The following is an 18,955-nucleotide window of genomic DNA, read 5'->3' as shown; positions in this document are numbered from 1 at the left end:
TAAAAGTATATCTCCATCAGAAAGCTGTTCTAAGGAAGTTTTAAAGAAAAAGATCACCCCGCCCCTCTCCTTACTTCCACAGGAATTCATGCTTGCAATTGCTTCCAGTCCTGGGGAGAGAAAAGAATCCTTAAACAACACCAGCCCCCTTACCATTTCTCTCAATTTGTCTGTGCTGCCCTACACAGGTTAATCAAGCACAGTCCTAGCTCCCAGGCCCAGCCAGCCTGGAGAGACTACCCCAGCAAACCAATTCACCTTGGGAGGGCTCAGAGAAGGAGGGCCGTCTCCACAGGTCTGACAGGGAGTCTCAAGGATGCCACATATCAGCAGCACTTCCCCTGAAGGCAGCTTGTTCTTTTCATTTAGCAGAATGTTGTTGTCACTGTTGCTGCTCTGAGATAGGGTGTCTAAGTAGCCTGGGCTGGTTCTAAATTCATGTAATTGAGTATGACCCAAACTCCTGCCATCTTGCTTCCACCTCCCAAGTGCTTCAATTACAGGCATATGCCACCACTCCTGCCTCATTGAACTGTAGTTGAGGTCTTCAGAGTGGATAATGCTAACCCATGAGAATATATATCTGTTTGCTTTTCTGTAGGTTGGCTCTCCTGTTGGTCAAGAGAAGCAGCTGAGTTCGTGAGACATTAATGTGCCAGAGCTGAGCAGACAGGTCTGAATGAGGTAAGTTTAAGGAGGGAAGAGAAGCACAAGAAGGAAGGGAAGGAAGGGAAGGAAGGGAAGGAAGGGAAGGAAGGGAAGGAAGGGAAGGAAGGGAAGGAAGGGAAGGAAGGGAAGGAAGGGAAGGAAGGAAAGGAAGGAAAGGAAGGAAAGGAAGGGAAGGAAGGTTGTGTGAGTACAATGCTGGGATATCTGAGACAAGGTCAAAGGGGCCTTATGATGCACCAGAAGGAGAGTTCAGCTTAGGAGCTTTTTTTACCTTGTTCACTTGGGCAGCCTGTAGCAAACTGATGCCAACCAGATAGGAGAGGATTCTTAGCAGCTCCACATAAGGAAAATCAAACTCCATCTTACTGGGCCTAAGTCCACATTGACTCTTCTTTCTCCTCCCCAGCTTGCTCCAATTTTAAAGGCTTGGCCAAAGATTTAACAGAGCTGCCACCTGCAACTCCTCAGGCTTTGATTGCAGCAAGCTGCAGGTGTGTAGACTCTCAGCCTCACATCAATGCACACACACACTCACCGGAGCCAGATACACTCAGCTAAGAGTGTTCACACCTAAATTCACTCCACAGTGTTATTCATCTCATAGATGAGCTCAACAACCCCTGCCTGGCACTGTGGAGACCAAAAAAGTACATGAGCTGGGGTAGCTCCCATTGATGATGTACTTGTCAGAACTTTCTAGAAAATACAGAGTAATACACTAATTTTCAACAGGCTAAAGACTGAGACTTTGTGTCAGAAATAGAAAAGTAAGAGTCATGCTGATTTTGTTCATGCTCGTTATGTTAGTGACCAGAAATCAGAATGTGTTTTCATCTAACATTACCTTCTCCTGTGCGGCCACAGGGTGGAGCTTAAGTCCTGGACCCTTGGTAACTGTGCTCCTTTGTCATTTAAGACAATAACTCAGGGTTGAGGATTTAGCTGAGTGGTAGAGCACTTGTCTAGCAAGCACAAGGCCCTGTGTTCAGTCCGCAGCTCTGAAAAAAAAAAGACAAAATAATACAGACAATAACTCAAGGAACCAGTGCTATGACAGAGTGTACGGATATATGTATATACACACAGAGACACACAAACATACAAAATGGACATATGTATATGCACACAGACACACATATACAAAATCGACATATGTATATACACACAGAGACACACACACAAAATGAACATGTATATACATACAGACACACACACAGACAAAATGGACATATGTATACACACAAAGACACACACACAAAATGGATATATGTATATACACAGAGAGACACATTTCTTAAACTATGCTCTCTACTGAATCAGACTGACAATAGTTTTGAGGACTGCAGAACCCACCCCTGACTTTACTACTACAGAGTTGGAGGGTTGAATGTGAAGCACCCAGCAAAAGCAAAGCAGCCTGAAGAGAGGACAACAGGCCACAGTGCAGGCTCCAAAAGGAGCCACAGGCCTCCTTGTGCTATACTCTTCTCAATTTTCTTTCTTTCTTTCTTTCTTTCTTTCTTTCTTCTTTCTTTCTTTCTTTCCTTCTTTCTTTTTTCCTTTCTTTTGTTCATTCTTCCTTTTTCTCTTTTCTTTGTTGAGACAGGGTCTCTCTCCAGCCCTGACTGACTAGCCTCGATCTTGATATATATAGTCCAGGCCTCAAACTTACAGATCAGCCTGACTCTGCCTCCCAAGGGCTGGCATGAAAGATGTGTGCCACAGTGCTTGGCTTTGGACTTTCTGTTTGCATGTTTGCTGAGCCAGAGGATGGCCCTGGCTTCTTTCTCTGAGTGACTGATTTAGATGTTCACATGCACAGCTGTTATAACTCCTTATGATAGTCATGAGGCATTACTACCACAGACACCTTAACAATGGATACTTTCCATCTATGAAGGAGATCTGATTATTTTATAATGTATAATTGTTTAAGGGATGTGTGTGTGTGTGTGTGTGTGTGTGAGAGAGAGAGAGAGAGAGAGAGAGAGAGAGAGAGAGAGAGAGAGAGAGAGAGACTGAATGAATGAATGAAAGAGGACATCATCCTCTAGGACATTCTAGGCCATCCATGGTCCAGGATGGCCTAGAATTCACTGTGAAGTTTAGGTTGGCCTCAAACATGAAATCTCTTGCCTGCTGAAGCCAGAAAAGGGCATTTGACCTCCTGGTACTGAGGTTACAGACAGTTGCGAGTGGTACTGACACCATGTGGTTACTAAAAATCAAACCCAGGTCCTCTGGAAAAGAAGCCAGTACTCTTAACCACTGAGCAATCTCTCCTGCCCCTAAACAGATACTTCTTCTCGCTGTATTTAAACCTGTATTTCAATAATGGTCATCTGGCAAAGGGATCATCAAGGGACCAGTAGAGAAATGAGCTGGAAAACATTTTCTGGGGCTCTGACATTCACCACACAAGGTGAGTTGAACATGGTTGTTGCAGTAGCTTCCTGGGCCATTAATAAGTGAGTGTCAAAGAGATGGGGTGTGTGGGAAAACACACTGTCTCCCAGGTTTAGACATTGCTTATCTGACAGTGGTAGGGCCCTGTTCTCTGCAGGAACACTAGGAGACTATCCACCCCTTGTCTCTGCCAGGTCCCAGAAGCTACCCTGGCATCCCTGGACCTGAGAAACGGTGGTTCACTGTCTCTGCCACCAGTCAATGTTCTCATCCCGGTCCACATTCTTCTCTGCTTTGTTGTATCTCATTTTGTGGCTCTGGTGGCCTAGGCTCACTCTGTAGACAAGGCTGGACTTGAACTCACAGGGATCCACCTGCCTCTGCCTGCTGCTGAGTGGACTGAGTGCTGGGATTAAAGGTGCATATCTTCAAGCTGAGATGCCTTTTTGTTTGTTTGTTTGTTTGTTTGTTTGTTTTTTTGAGACACAGTTTCTCTTTGTAGCCCTGGCTGTCCTGATACTCACTCCGTCAGCCAGGCTGACCTCAAACTCAGAGATCTGCTTGCTTCTGTCTCCCAAGTGTTGGGATTAAAGGCGAATACCACTGCCACCATCATCCAGCTAGGATGTCTTTCTTTTTAGGTCACCTGTAAATGTATTCAGAGCACATCTGGGTAAATAAGATAGGTTCCTCATTTGAGATTGATAACCCAGTCACATCTTTGATTTTTAAAATTATGTGAATGAGCATGGGTGTTTGTGAACTTGATCACAGGTGCCCACAAAGTTAGAGGTGTCAGATCTCCCTGGTGCTAGAGTTGCAGGAAGTTGTGGGCTGCCCCAGGAGGTTGTGGGAATAGAACCTGAGTCTTCTGTAGAAGTGGTTTATGCTTTTTTTAATTGATGACCCCTGTCCCCAGTCCTACCCAGTCATATATTTTATCATATTAAATGACATTCACACCTGTGTCAATTAAGGCAATACAGGTTCCCGGAATTGGGACATAGATGTATCTTTTAGAAGGGCCCACCATGACTGGCCACTGCAGTTATTGAATAAAGACATATTTGCACATTCACTGCGTTTGGAAATCCTGTAATACCACCTTAATTTAACAACATTAACAAGGGACGGAGCAAGAGTGCACACAGGTTCTTAACCAGTGCATGCTGCAAATAGCTGGGACCTTCCTGGGTACGGCAAGATGTCTATAGCTCTTAATAACAGGCTTCAGTGTGTTATCCAGTTGGTTTGGGATACTTGTCATCACAGTCTTCAACTTCCAGTAAGACATTTGGCTACCCTGAGGTTCTGTAAAGGGACAGCTAAGGCTCAAAACACCCTTCCAGAGAAATGGAGGAAGAGGGACGAAGGAGAAGCTCAGATCCTGCAGCCCAGGCAGTGGACAGAATACAGAAGGTTCTGAGGATGACTGGGACCGGAAACATCATCTGATTGCAACCACATTAGACCTGGTCCTGGCTAGTTGTATGTCAATTTGACACTAACTAAAGTCATCTGAGGAGGGAACCTTGATGGAGAAAATGCCTTCAAATGATCAGGAGGTAGGCAAGCCTGTAGGGGATTTCCTTAATTAGTGATTGATGTGGGAGGACCAGCCCATTGTGGGCCATTCTATAAGGCAAATGGTAATCTTTGCAACAACAATTTCGTTAAACCTAAGTATTTATATAGTCAAAAATAGGCAGGGATGCTGGGCAGTGGTGGCACATGCCTTTAGTCCCAGCACTTGGGAGGCAGAGGCAGGTGGTTTTCTGAGTTTGAAGCCAGCCTGGTCTACAGAGTGAGTTCCAGGACAGCCAGGGCTACACAGAGAAACCCTGTCTGAAAAAAAAAAAAAAAAAAGTAAAAGGAAAGAGAAAAAGAAAGAAAGAAAGAAAGAAAGAAAGAAAGAAAGAAAGAAAGAAGAAAGAAAAGAAAAATAGGCAGGTAACCAGGCACACCATTAAATTTCATCATTCAGGAGGCAGAGGCAGGTGGATCTCTCTGAGTTTGAGGCCAGCCTGGTCTACAGCCAGTACTCTTAACCATCGGGCCATCTCTCCAGCCCTGAATGTTACTTTTTTAATTAAATTTTTATTGGTTTATTTATTTTTGTGTGTCTACATGTGTGCATATGTTAGCTGTGAGTGGGTATCCACGGGAGATGGAACAGGGTGTTGGATGACCTGGAGATGGAGTCCCAGGCTAGCCCTGTATTTTGATGTTAAGAGGTAAATCAGTGCCTAAGAGCAGTTGTTCTTGCATGTGTCAACACTCACATGGCAGCTCACAGCTCCAGTTCCGGGGGATCTGATGCCCTCTTCTGAGGCACTCAGGAGGTACCCAGACATACATGCAAGCAAAACAGACAAACATACCTGTGAAACACTGTCAGAAGCCAGGACTCTTGCCTCTTACCCTCACCCCCTACTTCTCCCCACCTGCACAATGTCTCCTGCAGCTTCATCTCCCTAGCAACCACAAAGTTCTGCTTGATAGTTACAAATAGATTTTTAGATGTAAAGCAGTGTACCGTATCTTTTGAAGTAAGCAGCTAGACCGCCATTGTTTCAGGGCACAGGCCAAGAAGATTCTGTACTTTCCCATCACCTGGATCCAACTTTCCCATTACCTGGATCCCTCTTACCCCTCCCTTTGAAAAATGTATTATAAATAAGCACTTGGTGCCCAAATATATGACTCTTGACAAGCATTTGCTTCCTTGGGTCCATTCTCTCTCTCGCCCGTTCTTCCAGGTTGCAATCCTCCTCGTCCCTCACGAATAACCTAGGGCCCGCAGGTCGGGTCAAAACACTTGTTACAACCATACAAAAATGGATTGTTGTTTTGGGTTGTTTTTGGAGGCATCTCTGGAGCTGCAGGGATGGATCTGTAATTAGGAGTACCCAACACTGTACCAGGGGACCAAGGTCAGTTCCCAGCAGCTCACAACTGCCTATAACTGAAACTCCAATGGCTCCAACATCCTTTTCTGGCTTCATTGGCCTTGCATGCTCGTGCACATATGCACACGCACACACAGACATACTATTTAAATAAAAATAGTAATAACTAAACAAATATTTAAAAAGAGAAACCTCAAACTTCCCATGTTTAAAGCAGGATTTGATCTGGCCCCACTGACCACTTTTCTATGTTCCTACTCCCAGTGGAACACCCCTGGCAACTGTTCCCTTCCTCCAACCACACATCTGTTTCCTTTGCTGAGACACTGACTGGTTTCATCTGCAGTGAACTCCTTCACAGTTCAGACTGCACAGCCCTCCTGTGCACAGTATCCGCCCAGCTCAGGCCCTCAGGCTGCTTCATTCTTCTCCTTGCATTCCACAGCCCTGTGGGCAGACTGGAAATAAACTATTAAGTATACTTATTCATCTGTTTGTTCTGTTTCCTTTTGTGCAGTATAATTTCCTTAGTGAAGAGAGTCTGCCTCTGACTCACTGCTGAATCCACACAGTCCAGACTGCTCTCTGGTGCATGAGATTTAATTATGACCCGAAGGATAAGGGACTGGATTAACCAATCCTAAACCAACGAGAATATAAGCGAGCTCATTCCCGTGGTTACGAATGACTGTGGCTGACCCAGAGTGGCTCTGCTCAAGGTCAGCCTGAAAACAGATCAGGTATGGAGCTCAGCTCTCCCTCTGAAGGACAAGGGAAAGATTTCCCTCTGTTACTTTAAGCATTTTCCTTCAGGAAAAAAAGTTACGTTATTTCTGTCTCAAAATGTGTGTGTATTTCTTTAAATAGTCTACTCAAATTTAGTTGCCTAGGTAGTTGTCTGATGACGTCATTCAGATTGACTTTTGAAATCTTATGATTTTTGACATCTTATTACACAGCATGTATAAACCGATTACATACTTACATATGAATTTATTGCCTTCTATTAAATGTCTTTGTAATATAAATATGTCATTACACTATAAAATGTTTCATTACTTATGTACAGAGATCTGTAATGAGATGAACTGTACTAGGTCCCCGTCTCCCAGTGTCTGTGGATGAGGAGCCGGGCTTCAGGGAAAGCTTGGCTCCAGTTTGGGAAACTACCTCTTTCATAAAGAAAGCCTGTTTTTCTATTGTATAAAACCAATGAACTGATGCAGGTGGTGACCCAATATCAGCTGCATTTAGGATAAATGAATGGTGCTGTCAAATTCTCTCCCTGGGAGAACTAATTGAGGACTAATTACCCTGACTCTTGTGAACATCTGTGTAATAGGTTGTGCTCACATAGCAACACAAGAGGGTGAATGTGTCTTTGCAGTCTCCCAGTGTGTTACCTGTGATGTGTGTTACATTCTGACTGAAGGCTTATTAAACCTCTTTTTTTTCTGATTTACCTTTGTAAAGGTTTCTGGGTGGAGAAAATGTCTTGTTTTAAGCTGGGAGCTGAGAAGATGGTTCAGCATGTAAAGGACTTACTGCCAAAGTGAGGAACTGATTCAGTCTCCAAGAGCAACATGGGAGAAGGAGGGAAGGACTCCCCCACTTATCCTTTGATCTTTATACCAAGGCTGTGCTGTGTGCACTCCCACACATACAACAGAGAAATAAAACTGTGTATGTATGTATGTATGTATGTATGTATGTATATACATACACACACACACACACACACACACACACACACACATACACACACACACATACATGGAGGTCCCTGCCAATAATTCCAGCACTTGAAGGACTGAAGTGGAAGGATAAATTTGAGGCCAATTTCTACATCCTAGGACTCTGTCTCAGAAGACAAACAAGGGGAACTAACCTCAGAAGACAAACTAAGGGGAAAACCATCTTTGTTCTAGCACTGAGGAGGTAGAGGAGGAGGAAGATCCCTGGCCAGTTTGGTTAGACTCACTGAATCAGACTGCTTAGCTCCAACTTCAGTGAGATCTTCTGTCAAAAGATAAGGCAGGGAATGACTAAAGAAGATAATCACTATTGACCTCTGGTTTCCCCATGTATCCGTGACACACAACTGCATATGAACACACACACATGCACACACACACACACACGCTCACTCACCCATTGTAGCTAGATTATAAAAATAACTACAAACTCACAAACAAAAGTAAGTTTTTATATCATGTCTCAGGTATACTTACTAGACCCTGTAAGAAAAAATGTGATGTTCCTCTTGCTGACCTCTCCACACGAGACCCATGTGGACCTTATTACTCAATAATAATCACTTAGAAACCGAGATCTATTATCTTCAGTTGCTATTTTCTATGTCCACAGGATGGGGGAGGGGGTCTATTCCTGATCAGAAGTAACCACTAAGTTCTCCAGTGAACCAACATAGTGCATCTGTCTCCCACTGACCCAGAAGCCTACTGTGTGCCCAGCGCTCACAACCGTGGGGTGGAAAACAATAATGGAGATAGAGTTACTCCATAAATGCCTCAGTGCTGGAGGCAAACATACAGGACTCTGTGTGAGTGTCAGCCCATGGGTGGTGGCACTCAATGTGATGCTACCTAGATACAGAGGGAATGGATGTCGCTGTAATGTGGAAGGAAACCAGGCTTCTCTTTCCATATCCTCTTGTAGCGTTCACTCATCTGTTGAGTTTTACATACATTTATTTATTTATTCATTCATACATTCATTCATTTTTAATCTTCAAGAAAAGGTTTCTCTCTGTAGCCTGGTTTATCGTGGAACTCGCTCTGTAGTCCAAGCCTGCCTCTGCCTCCTGAGTGTGCACTTCCACAGGCCATTAGAATGCACTCTAAATGTGAGTGGAGCATCTTTGAGAGCGTTCTCTACTCTAAAGTATTTTCAGGTGAAGGCAAAAGAGTAACTAAGAATCTAGGTTCCCTGGATATCCATCTAACAGGACCCCAGAGGTGACATTTATGGTCAGAAGCAAGAGAGTTGAACTTGCTGAAACCAGAAACAAGGCTGGCTTTGCAACCCAGGGGTCTTGAACTATAAGATTTTTTATGTCAGTGGCAAGCATGCCTTGCTGTTCCTAGGAGTGGGTCTCTACAGGTGCAATGATAATGGCATTCATGATCTACAGCCAGAAGCCACAGAGTGCAGAAAACTCATGTCAGCCACCAGGCAGAAAATCATGATCCCCTACACATTTTTAGTATGGATCAACTCTTACACACAGAACCCATTATTCAAACAGGACTTGGATGTTCTTGTGAATGAACCTTTGCATGTATAAAAAGCATGTATCACCTACTGTTTGGCTAGTGGGACTTAAGGGGAAAGGAATAATCCTAGGTCTATTGCAGTTGGATGAGTTCCCTCTGATGGCCTGGTGATTAAAAAAAAAAAAGTAACTTATAACTCTCACAATAACACGGGAAACACTGAAACCTAAGGGTAAATGGCCATGTCTACCTCGTGTAGATCAGTGTTTTTTTGAATTCACTCCAGTGTCATTTTTCTGGTCTGTGATATAAAGTTATGGCAGAGCCGGGCGGTGGTGGCGCACGCCTTTAATCCCAGCACTTGGGAGGCAGAGGCGGGCGGATTTCTGAGTTCGAGGCCAGCCTGGTCTACAGAGTGAGTTCCAGGACAGCCAGGGCTACACAGAGAAACCCTGTCTCGAAAAACAAAAAACAAAACAAAAAAAAAAGTTATGGCAGAGACAGACTCTGGTAAATGACTCATGAAGTAAAATCCTTCATGGTGAGTAGGCCAAGGATTGCCTTGAAGGATCAATGCATTATGAAGAAGGCATGCTTCATTCTGGCAAAAGTGTAGCCTTTGAAGAAAGAGGCGGTCCATTAGATCCATTGCATCTTATGTCTAACTACTATTAAAGAAACATGGGTCATGGCAGGGGAAAGTCAGCCAGCAAAACCTGACTTGTGGCTATTCCCAGGTCTCTGTGCACCTGGGTTTGCCTTCAGGGGCAGCTTGGCAGCTTCTGAGCAGTTACCCATTGGAAGAATATGTTCTTTCCCACCTGATCAGAAGGGAAGAGCAAAAGCAATGACCATTTTCCTAGAAGAGTCACTCACACTGACCCTCTACAACTACCTAGCATCACTTCTTGCTGTGGCAAATCTCAACTTTGACCTTCCAGACTGAAAACAATGTGTAAGGTAGATACTACAGAATACAGGGAGCTGTCTGGTGACCTGCTGAAGACAAATGTGTGCCAGAAGGCATAATTAAAATGTAAATTCTTCTCCTTTTAACTTCAAAAATATTATTAGTGGCAGCTGAGGAGATGGCTCAGCAGTTAAGAGCACTGGCTGTTCTTCCAGAGGTCCCAGGTTCAACTCCCAGTACCCACATGGTAACTTGCAACTGTCTGCAACTCCAGTCCTAGGGAATCCAACATCTCCAAACATGCAGGCAAAACTCCAACGCACATAAAATAAAAATTTAAAACACAATACAAACATTTTATAAATATTATTAGTGGCTATTGAAATGGCTTCTTGTCAATTCCATTACATACTATTAAAAATATTTTATTATGGGGGATGGGAGGGAGAGAGGGGAGGCTGCAATCAGGATGTAAAGTAAATAAACTAATTTTTAAAAGCTAAAGGTCCAAACTGAATGTACTTTATATGCACAAACTTTAAAGAATGTTTTATTGGGACATACTAGTTATACATAGGGATGAGTTCATGATGACCTTTTCATACAAGCACATCCTGTGCTCCAATCCTGGCCACCCTCCTCCCTGCTGTCCTCCTCACATGCCCCTTAGTCTCCTTCCTCTTCCAAGTGAGTCCCTGTTGGGGACCGCACTAGCCCCAAGTTGGGGCAGCCAAAATAAATGTTGCAGCCCAGGCAAAATGTTGAGGCCCGGGCTGACCCACGTTTGGGCAGCCACTGTATCCCGGCCCAAGCTGCTGCTCCGGTCTGCAGGTCGGGTTTCAGCAAGATTGAGGGTGAGGCCAGATTTTACCTAAAATGTCTGAGATTCGTCTCTGAAGATCCCTTGTATTCTCTGATCTCCGTCTATATTCTCTGATCTCTGGTTCTGTCTTCTATAGTCTGACTAATGTCTTCTATCGTCTCAATTCTGATCTGTTCTGTCTCTGCCTTTTATATGTCTCACTTCTAAGCCACGCCTCTAAGTTACACCTTTAATCATGCCCTTAGGTCTTGTCTCTAACTCTGATCTCTATAATCTCACACACCTTTAATCTCAAGGTATCTAAATCAAGATTATCAGAGTGTTCTCAGGTGTTGTAGGCGATTGTAATTCAAATCTCATGTCAGGGTATATGGCTCAAGATGGCTGCAAAGCTGATAGCCGCTTTCTGCTAAAAGTCGGCACCCAACAAGTCCCATCTACTGCCTTGTCTTTTTTCCTTGTAAGCTTCATTAGGGCTCAGAGGGACACAGGTGTTGGTGTGTTTGCTGGCACCTACACCACAGAACCAGCTCAGCCTCGTGACACACCACTGCTGTGCGTGTTTCTAATTCATGTTCTATCTCAAAAGCCTGAGTATCTGAGATGTGTAAGAAAATACAAGGAATCACACTGTCAGGAAAAGTTATTCCTTGGGGAAACCATAATTCTATCCAGAAAATGGAAGAGATGCTCTCTGAGGATATTTGCTTCCCAGTTCTAGAAAACTGTTGCCGTCAGCAGCAACAGCTGAACCTGGTTCACCTGTAAGAGAGGCTGAGAATAGGGAAACGGGCTGGAAGAGATGAAGCCAAGACAAAGTTCTCTGATCAAGGCTCGAAGTTTAATAATTTGCTTTCACATATAAAGGGAAAGCCCCACCCCCCAGAGTCTCTTCTCAGTTCAGCCCAGGGGCTGGGCAAGGAGATAGCAGTCCAGAAGGTGTCAAGGCTAGCTCAGCAAGCAGTCCATTCTTCTTAGCTCAGGTAGCAGGCTCCAAGGTGCCAAGGCTGGTAATGCAATGCATCTCCTAGGTCCTACTGTTGCTTGGTCTATTGTGGTAAATGACTTTGCAGGCCTGCTTAGGCCTGGGGGGAGGGCACAGAAAATAGATGGACAGTTTCTCCCTTAGTTACTTTTGACATTGTTTGCAATAATTAATTCTGTTGTTCCTGCTGCAGTTGATATGATAATCCAGTTCTAAAAGGAGAGATCAAACATCCCAAAGTTGTAACACAGAGTTTAGCTGTTCATCATAACACACAGACACATACACACACAAAGACAATCACTGTGAAGTCACTGAACAGTGAGTGAGGAGGTATGCTGGGTGGCACAAACCTTTTATCTCATCACTCGTGAGGCAGAGGCAAGTGAATTCAAAGCTAGCCTGATCTTATATGATGGAATTCCAGACTAGCCAGAGTTATATGATGAAACCTATTGCAAAAAAAAAAAAAAAAAAAAAAAAAAAAAAAAAAAAAAAAAAAAAGCCAGGAATGGGGGTGGGACATTTGATGACCTGTAAAACACCTTAAATATATGCATTTGAATTTCTTGTAATGTTACATTTGTTTCCAGGTTGCTCCCATGGGGGAAACACAGTAAAGTAGATATGGGGTTATGTGTATTTTTTTTTCTATTTCTTCTAATTGTGAAAATTGCATGAGAATCTGTAATTATTACAAAAAGGTTTAACTTAAGAAGAAAAATATAAAAAGGAAAATACCTAAATTAAAAATACTTAACACGGGGGGTTGGGGAACATGAAAAAAAAAATACTTAACACTTCCACCATTGGATAAGGGAGTTGAGTTCCTAGTAGGACCCACACCATGCAACTCACCGCTGCCCATAGCTCCAATTCCTGGAGTTCCAATGCTCTTCTTGTCTTTGTGGGCACTTGCATTCATCTGAACATACCCCCTATACACATATACACGAGTAAAAATAATACGTGAGTAAAAACACACGATGAAGTGGAAACTTAAGGGTTCTTTGGAAAGTCAGTTGTGTTGGATGGTGTTGTGCTAAAACTGATGTGAAGGTATGTTTTCCAGCCAATTGGAAGAATAATGTCTGCTGAGACAGACTCTGGTGCTGAGGCAAGAACCATGAAGGACACATGATGTTTGGAGGGAGTTTAAATAGGACTTGATGGACAGTGACCAAGGCTGAGCTTGGCTTGCTTGCATAGCTAAATACTTGTTGGTCTCACACCTTTGTTGATCTTCCCTTCATTGAGAGAGGCACAGCCATGAACTTATCCTGGCTTTGCTGTTGGCCCTGGTCCCTCCTGCTCACTCCTGCTGGTTTGACTGAGGCCTGGCTGTTCCTCCTAGGCCATGCCACCCCTGCTGGGCATATCCTGACACTACCGAACTGGACTGCTAGGATATCCTAAAGTGTTTAAGAGTGGATCGAGCTATGACCTGTGAACTAAACTGCTGATTTCCTGACAATGCACATGGGATTTGCTCCAAAGGACCATCTCTAAACAGGCCCACTTCCCTTCTATCCTTTCTTCTCCACTGCCTCTGGTGGGTGCTGGGCTAGAAGGGAGATTAAAGTGTTTAAAGACCATCAGTAAAAATGGGCATTGAAACAATGAAAGTTACAACACGAGGTATCATTTATCTTAGTTGCTTTTTCCATCACTATGATCAAATACTCTGATGCAAGAAATTTAAAGAAGTGTTTAGCCCTGCATTAAATGCCTTTAATCCTAACACAGAAGAGACAGAAACAGGTGCATCCTAAAGTCAAGACCTGGTTTACAGAGTGAATTCCGGGATAGGTAAGGCTACACAGAGAAAACATGTCTCAAAAAACAAAACAAGAACAAAAAAGAAGGGGTCATCCATGTCTTTGACCTAATCGAGACAGTCCCTCACAAGTGTGCCTGGAGGCTTGTCCCATAGGAAATGCCAGATCCTATTAAGTTGTCAGTCACCACTAACTTTCTTACACCATGCAGCCCCTAAAATAGCTAAGAATATGATTGACACTGTCAGACACACAAGAGCTGTGACAATGTGGTTGGCTTAGTTCCTTTTCTATTGCTGTGATAAAACACCGTGACCAAAGCATAGGAGAAAGGGTTCATTTGGACTTAGGATTCCAGAGGGCTAAGAGACTGTCATGAAGGGAACAGCAAACATGGAAGCTGGGCACAAAGCAGACTGGCTCCTGAGCTGTAAGCAGGAGCCAGAGGAAATAAAGGACTGGAAGGCATATGTGGCTCTGAGTCCTCCATGAGGATGTTCATCCTTCCACAGCTTCAAGGCTACACAAAAAGCACCACTAACTGGGAACCAAGTACAAACAACTGCCCCTGTGGAGACATTCTCATTTAAACCACCACAGAGTCAACCATATTCCTCCACCTAACAGAACTTAGTGTTCTGTTACTAAGACACCAATTTAGATTCTTTGCTGTGAGTCCTTGTGGACTCTCCCAGATGAAAGTGATAGTAGATTAGATGCCACTATGATCAGAGTCTCTTTTTCTTCACATATCAAATGAAGGAATTGGATTGGATAACACCAAAGCAGTATCAGGTCTGACTTTCCTGATTCTTTTTCTTAATTGTTTGTTTGAGTCAGGGTTTCTCTGTGGACAGCCATGGCTGTCCTGGAACTCCCTCTGTAGACCAGGTGGGCCTTAAACTCAGAGACCCACCTGCCTCTACCTCCCAAGTGCTGGGAGTAAAGGTGTGTGCCACCACTGCCCTGCAGTTTTCTTGATTTTTTGGTTAGTGTATAACCTAAATATTTGGCTAAGTTTTTTTTTTTTAAAGATTTATTTATTTATTTATTTTATGTATGTGAGTACACTGTCACTCTCTTCACATACACCAGAAGAAGGCATCAGGTCCCATTACAGATGGTTATGAGCCACCATGTGGTGCTGGGAATTGAATTTTCTGAGAATAAAAGAGTGTTTTATTTTATTTATTTTTATTTTTATTCAGGGAAGGTCATGGGCTGAACTTACCAGGAAAGATCATTTTCCAGAACATGAGAATAGACTGCACCTGCACCCTAGCTGTTTCAGACCTGCTTTTCAGTCCTCTTGCTACCAATGCTCTGGCTTTCATTTTGGGAATTTCATCAGTTACTATTAACACAAAAGCGATACGTTACCAAAGCTTAAGAGTGTGTGTCTGGGGTTCTGTCCCTTTCTGCTTCTTACTATCTGTTGACTTTCAGGTCCTCCCCCAGAAGTGACTGCAACTTTAAAACATTTATTGAAAAACTCTGGGCACTTATTCCTTCATTTCACAAATATTACTAACCCTTTCTGGTATCTTTATTAATTTTGCTTTAAAAATAATTTTCTTTCTTTTGTTGTTAAAAAATGAGACATATATAGCTTTAATAATCTATAAAAAGGTCATAGCTGGGCACATTGGAAACTTTTTTATTTAGGCAGAAGCAATGGGTCTGAAAGATCATGAGCTGTGTCTGTGTCCTTGTCATTAGCTCCTGATAGCTGGGCCTTAGCTGTGAGGCCACTGTCTCCTGTTCTTTCCCTTTGGGCTGGCTGTGACCTACTCACTTAACAGTATGTGGGGCCTGAAGACAATTGTTGTCTGCCTCTTCTTCTCTGCTACAAAGGGGCTAGAGAACACTAAGACTTTTCCTCAGAAATACGTTCCATAGAAATTCAACAACAACAAAAAAAGGCTTTTAATTTTACTTCCCTGGAGTCTGTTGCAGCCATGCTCTCCTTACTCCATGTGACATTGCACAGGGATCACTGTCTCTATTCCACCATTCTTGTCCTCACACTGTCAATAAGATTTCTGCTCCCTTTATCTCTTGTGAAGGGACTGAGGGGTGGGGCCTCAGTTGTCATCACTCCTGCTGATGTGCTCCAGTGACTCTGCTTTGCAGTGTCAGCAGGTACTCTCCCTGACAAAGCCACTGCTCTGTAGAGAACACCACACTGTTAGAACTTCATTGTTCACGGGCTCCCAGCAGGAAATGGTTATTTCTAGATTGGGGTCTATGAATCCATTCGGGTAGGAGGAGGTAGCTGTCCCCTGGCGGCCTCTCACTGCTTTTGCTATTGGTTGCAATCAGCCAGTGCTGACCACTAGTAACAGTCTTCCCGGTTCTTTAGAATTCCTCTTCCCTAAAGTCATATGCCATTCATTCTAACAAATATGGAATCAATAGAGAAACTAGGTGCTCCTCTAGGTACCTGTTCTGCACACAGCCTTGTGGTCATGCCCTTAAGGCTTATCTCTAAAACTGACCTCTAAGTCACACCCTTAAATAACATACCTTTAAGTCTCACACACCCAAGGGAAGATCCTGGGTATCTAAAACAAGATGTTATCAGAATGTGCTCAGCAATGTAGGCTGTTATAATCAAGACTCTTGTTGGGGTATATGGCTAAAGATGGCTGCAAGGATGATATCTGCAGGCTCCCCACAAAAGGGAAAAAGCTCTAACAATTAATCCTTTACTTAATAGCCTGCTGTTTTACATTGAGGTGTTGAATGCCAGAGACTGCAGTTTCTGGCCTCCAAGGTAGGTCAGCTACAGTAGCAAAGTGACTTAGACTTAGATAGGTAAATGCTTTATTATTATGTAGAGTGAAAAATTATAAAGGCCATTTTATGAAATATGTGTAGATTTCTTTATAGCCCTTAGACCTGGGCAGAAAAATGCAGGTCTCAGAATGCTGAACTGAATGTAAGATTTTGACTACCCCAGGACACATTCCAGGTGGAGGACACTATTACCTGAATCAAGCCTCAGGCAGTAGGCCCAGCTGTGGGTGGGAGAGGCCCAAGGCAGGAAGGCATTCCTGACCAAAGAAAAAAAGATGTAAGCCACCTAGGTGGGGCCATAGCAGGAAGAAGTGAAGACAGTTAATCTGAAGTAGTTGGTAAATGAGAAGGTGGGACACAGTGACATGGCTATTAACCTTTCAGGGTGGGTTTCTCTGGAATGTTTTGCTATTCTTATGTTATGTAATCCTGGGCAACCCCTCAAACCCCCTCCCCACTCCCCTGGTTTGTGGTTTTTCACTTTAAAACCCTCCACAGACTGGATGTTGGGGTGGAACCCCACTCCTTCGAGAGTGCGTGGTGACACTGCTGGCTGCCAGGTTTCTTCCCTAATAAACCTCTGCTGATTGCATCCAGGTATGGTTTCTTGTGATCTTTGGGTGGTCGTGATTCCCTGAGACTTGAGGAAGGGTCTCCTGAGTATGGGGGTCTTCAATTATTACACAACAACCCTAAATATCTCCTAAGACCAAGTCTCACCCCCTTCGAAGTTCCTCTCACTCTGCTGCTTCAAGAAGAACCAGAACAGGAAAGAAGTCCGCAGGGGCTGGCCCTGCAAACTGCAGGTGTAATCTTCCCAGAGAGGAGCTCCAGATGGCTATACCTACATCAGCTTCATGCTTCCAGGCTGTCAACTAGAGAATCAACACAGAGGCTCACAGCTTACTCCAGGCTCCAAGATCACAGCTAAACCCTAGCATACCACAGCCTGATCTCTAGTAGAACTGACCCATAGCTCTGACTGGGAGAGGAAAGAGATGCATGGCTGGTAGTAGTGCAGGATCAGGGAGAGCAGTGTGATAGCCTCTAACCTTCCATGTTCTCTGTGAAGTTCTTCAGAGTGCAGCCTCCTCACTCTCATACTGGCAGGGGTCCAGAGGACCATGTGGGACTCTCTCCTTCCTTGGCACAAACTACTGCAAGGCCTTATGAGGGGTCTTAAGAGGACAATCCCAGTCTCTATATCTGTGATCTAAGGGTTCCGAGGCGACCACTGCTGAGTCTGACTAGAGACTAGGAGCAGAAGGTCAACCTTGGCACTGCCCACCCCTCCAGGCTCACCTAGGCTGGCCCTACCCAGGAGTAAGAACAGTAAGTAAAACTTCTGCATCCCAAGTCCAACCCCCCGACAAAAAAAAAAAAAAAAAAAAAAAAAAAAAACTGAAAGCGACACGCCTCTACTAAATGCAGCTTTATTTCCAGAACTTACAAAGCTCTGTTTACATACATATGTACAGATCGCAGCTTTGACCCACTCGGGGTAGTGGAATGCCCTGGGAGATGAACTGTCACAACCAACAGAAGCTGAGACTCAGTGGGCTGGCTCAGTTCTCAAGACCCAGAAGTGCTGGTCAGCCTAACCCCATCCCTGTCTGAGACTACCTTCCCACAGGATGTGTGTGTGCTGAAGAGATGAAACACGGAAAGCATCTCAGTCAGAGTCACAGGCCTCTTGTTCGATGGTGGTGTGCACTGCAGAAGCCAGGCTGTCCTAATGGCCTTTCAGCCGTTCATGGATCAGCTCTGCGATGGCTCTCTGGGTCTGCTTCTCCAGCTTCTCCAGCTTCTTGGCCACATCTCTCTTGAGATCCCAATCCGGTTTCCTAGGTGCTAGGTTGGCCAGGTCCACTTCCTCAATGACAGGCTCTGGCTTGGCAGCCTCCAGCTGCTTCTTCACCTTCTCCTCCACTGCAACTGGTTTGGCCTGGGGGACCTGCCACCTCTTCAGGTCTCTATCCTCTGGGACATAGTTCTGAAACCTGGGTTCCCTGTACTCCTCTTCCACATCTCTGAGCCTCTTGCGCTGTGGCTTCCCATCTCCCCTGTCCTTGCACCCAGCTTTCTCCTGGAGGGCCTTCAGCCGTTCTTTCCGCATCAGCGCCTCTTCTTCAAGTTGGCACACACCAGCAGGAGCAGCCGCCATCTTTGCAGAGGCCCCCCTCCTTTTCTGCTCTGGCCTCACGCAGACTCAGTCAGAAAGTGTTGGACTTAAAGATCTAAAACCAGGGGACACGCTCCCCCAGAAACTCTCACGGTTCGGATTCGCTGCAATAACCTGAGGTTGGATGATAATAATAACCCAGTGCACTGGAGTTCTCTGCATACAGGCCAGAAGAACCAAGAAGAACCTCAAGTTGAAGGTAAGAGCAGTTTTTATACTGTTTACGGAGTGGACTAAACAGTGACTAGGCACAATATG

The 18,955-nt window shown here is 44.3% G+C and overlaps 1 long non-coding RNA gene and 1 pseudogene across 2 annotated transcripts in view; one reads left to right on the top strand and one right to left on the bottom strand.

The window, feature by feature from the left end:
- The window catches only part of LOC143435385 (uncharacterized), a 30,866-nt gene extending 20,366 nt beyond the window's left edge, over positions 1-10,500 (top strand). Inside the window, exons 2-4 of one of the 2 annotated variants that reach the window (XR_013105623.1) lie at positions 602-684; positions 2,966-3,091; positions 7,458-10,500. This is a non-coding gene — a long non-coding RNA (uncharacterized LOC143435385). Of the gene's footprint in view, positions 1-601; positions 685-2,965; positions 3,092-3,269; positions 4,489-7,457 lie in introns of those variants that run through there. The other variant, XR_013105624.1, reaches the window with a different exon arrangement.
- Positions 10,501-18,247: 7,747 nt separating this feature from the next.
- LOC117693755 (coiled-coil domain-containing protein 12 pseudogene) lies at positions 18,248-18,745 on the bottom strand (annotated as a pseudogene).
- Between the last annotated feature and the right edge of the window lie 210 nt (positions 18,746-18,955).

The sequence above is a fragment of the Arvicanthis niloticus genome, chromosome 21 (genome assembly GCF_011762505.2).
Source record: "Arvicanthis niloticus isolate mArvNil1 chromosome 21, mArvNil1.pat.X, whole genome shotgun sequence".
Taxonomy (NCBI): domain Eukaryota; kingdom Metazoa; phylum Chordata; class Mammalia; order Rodentia; family Muridae; genus Arvicanthis; species Arvicanthis niloticus.
This window is presented reverse-complemented; position numbering and strand designations above follow the sequence as displayed.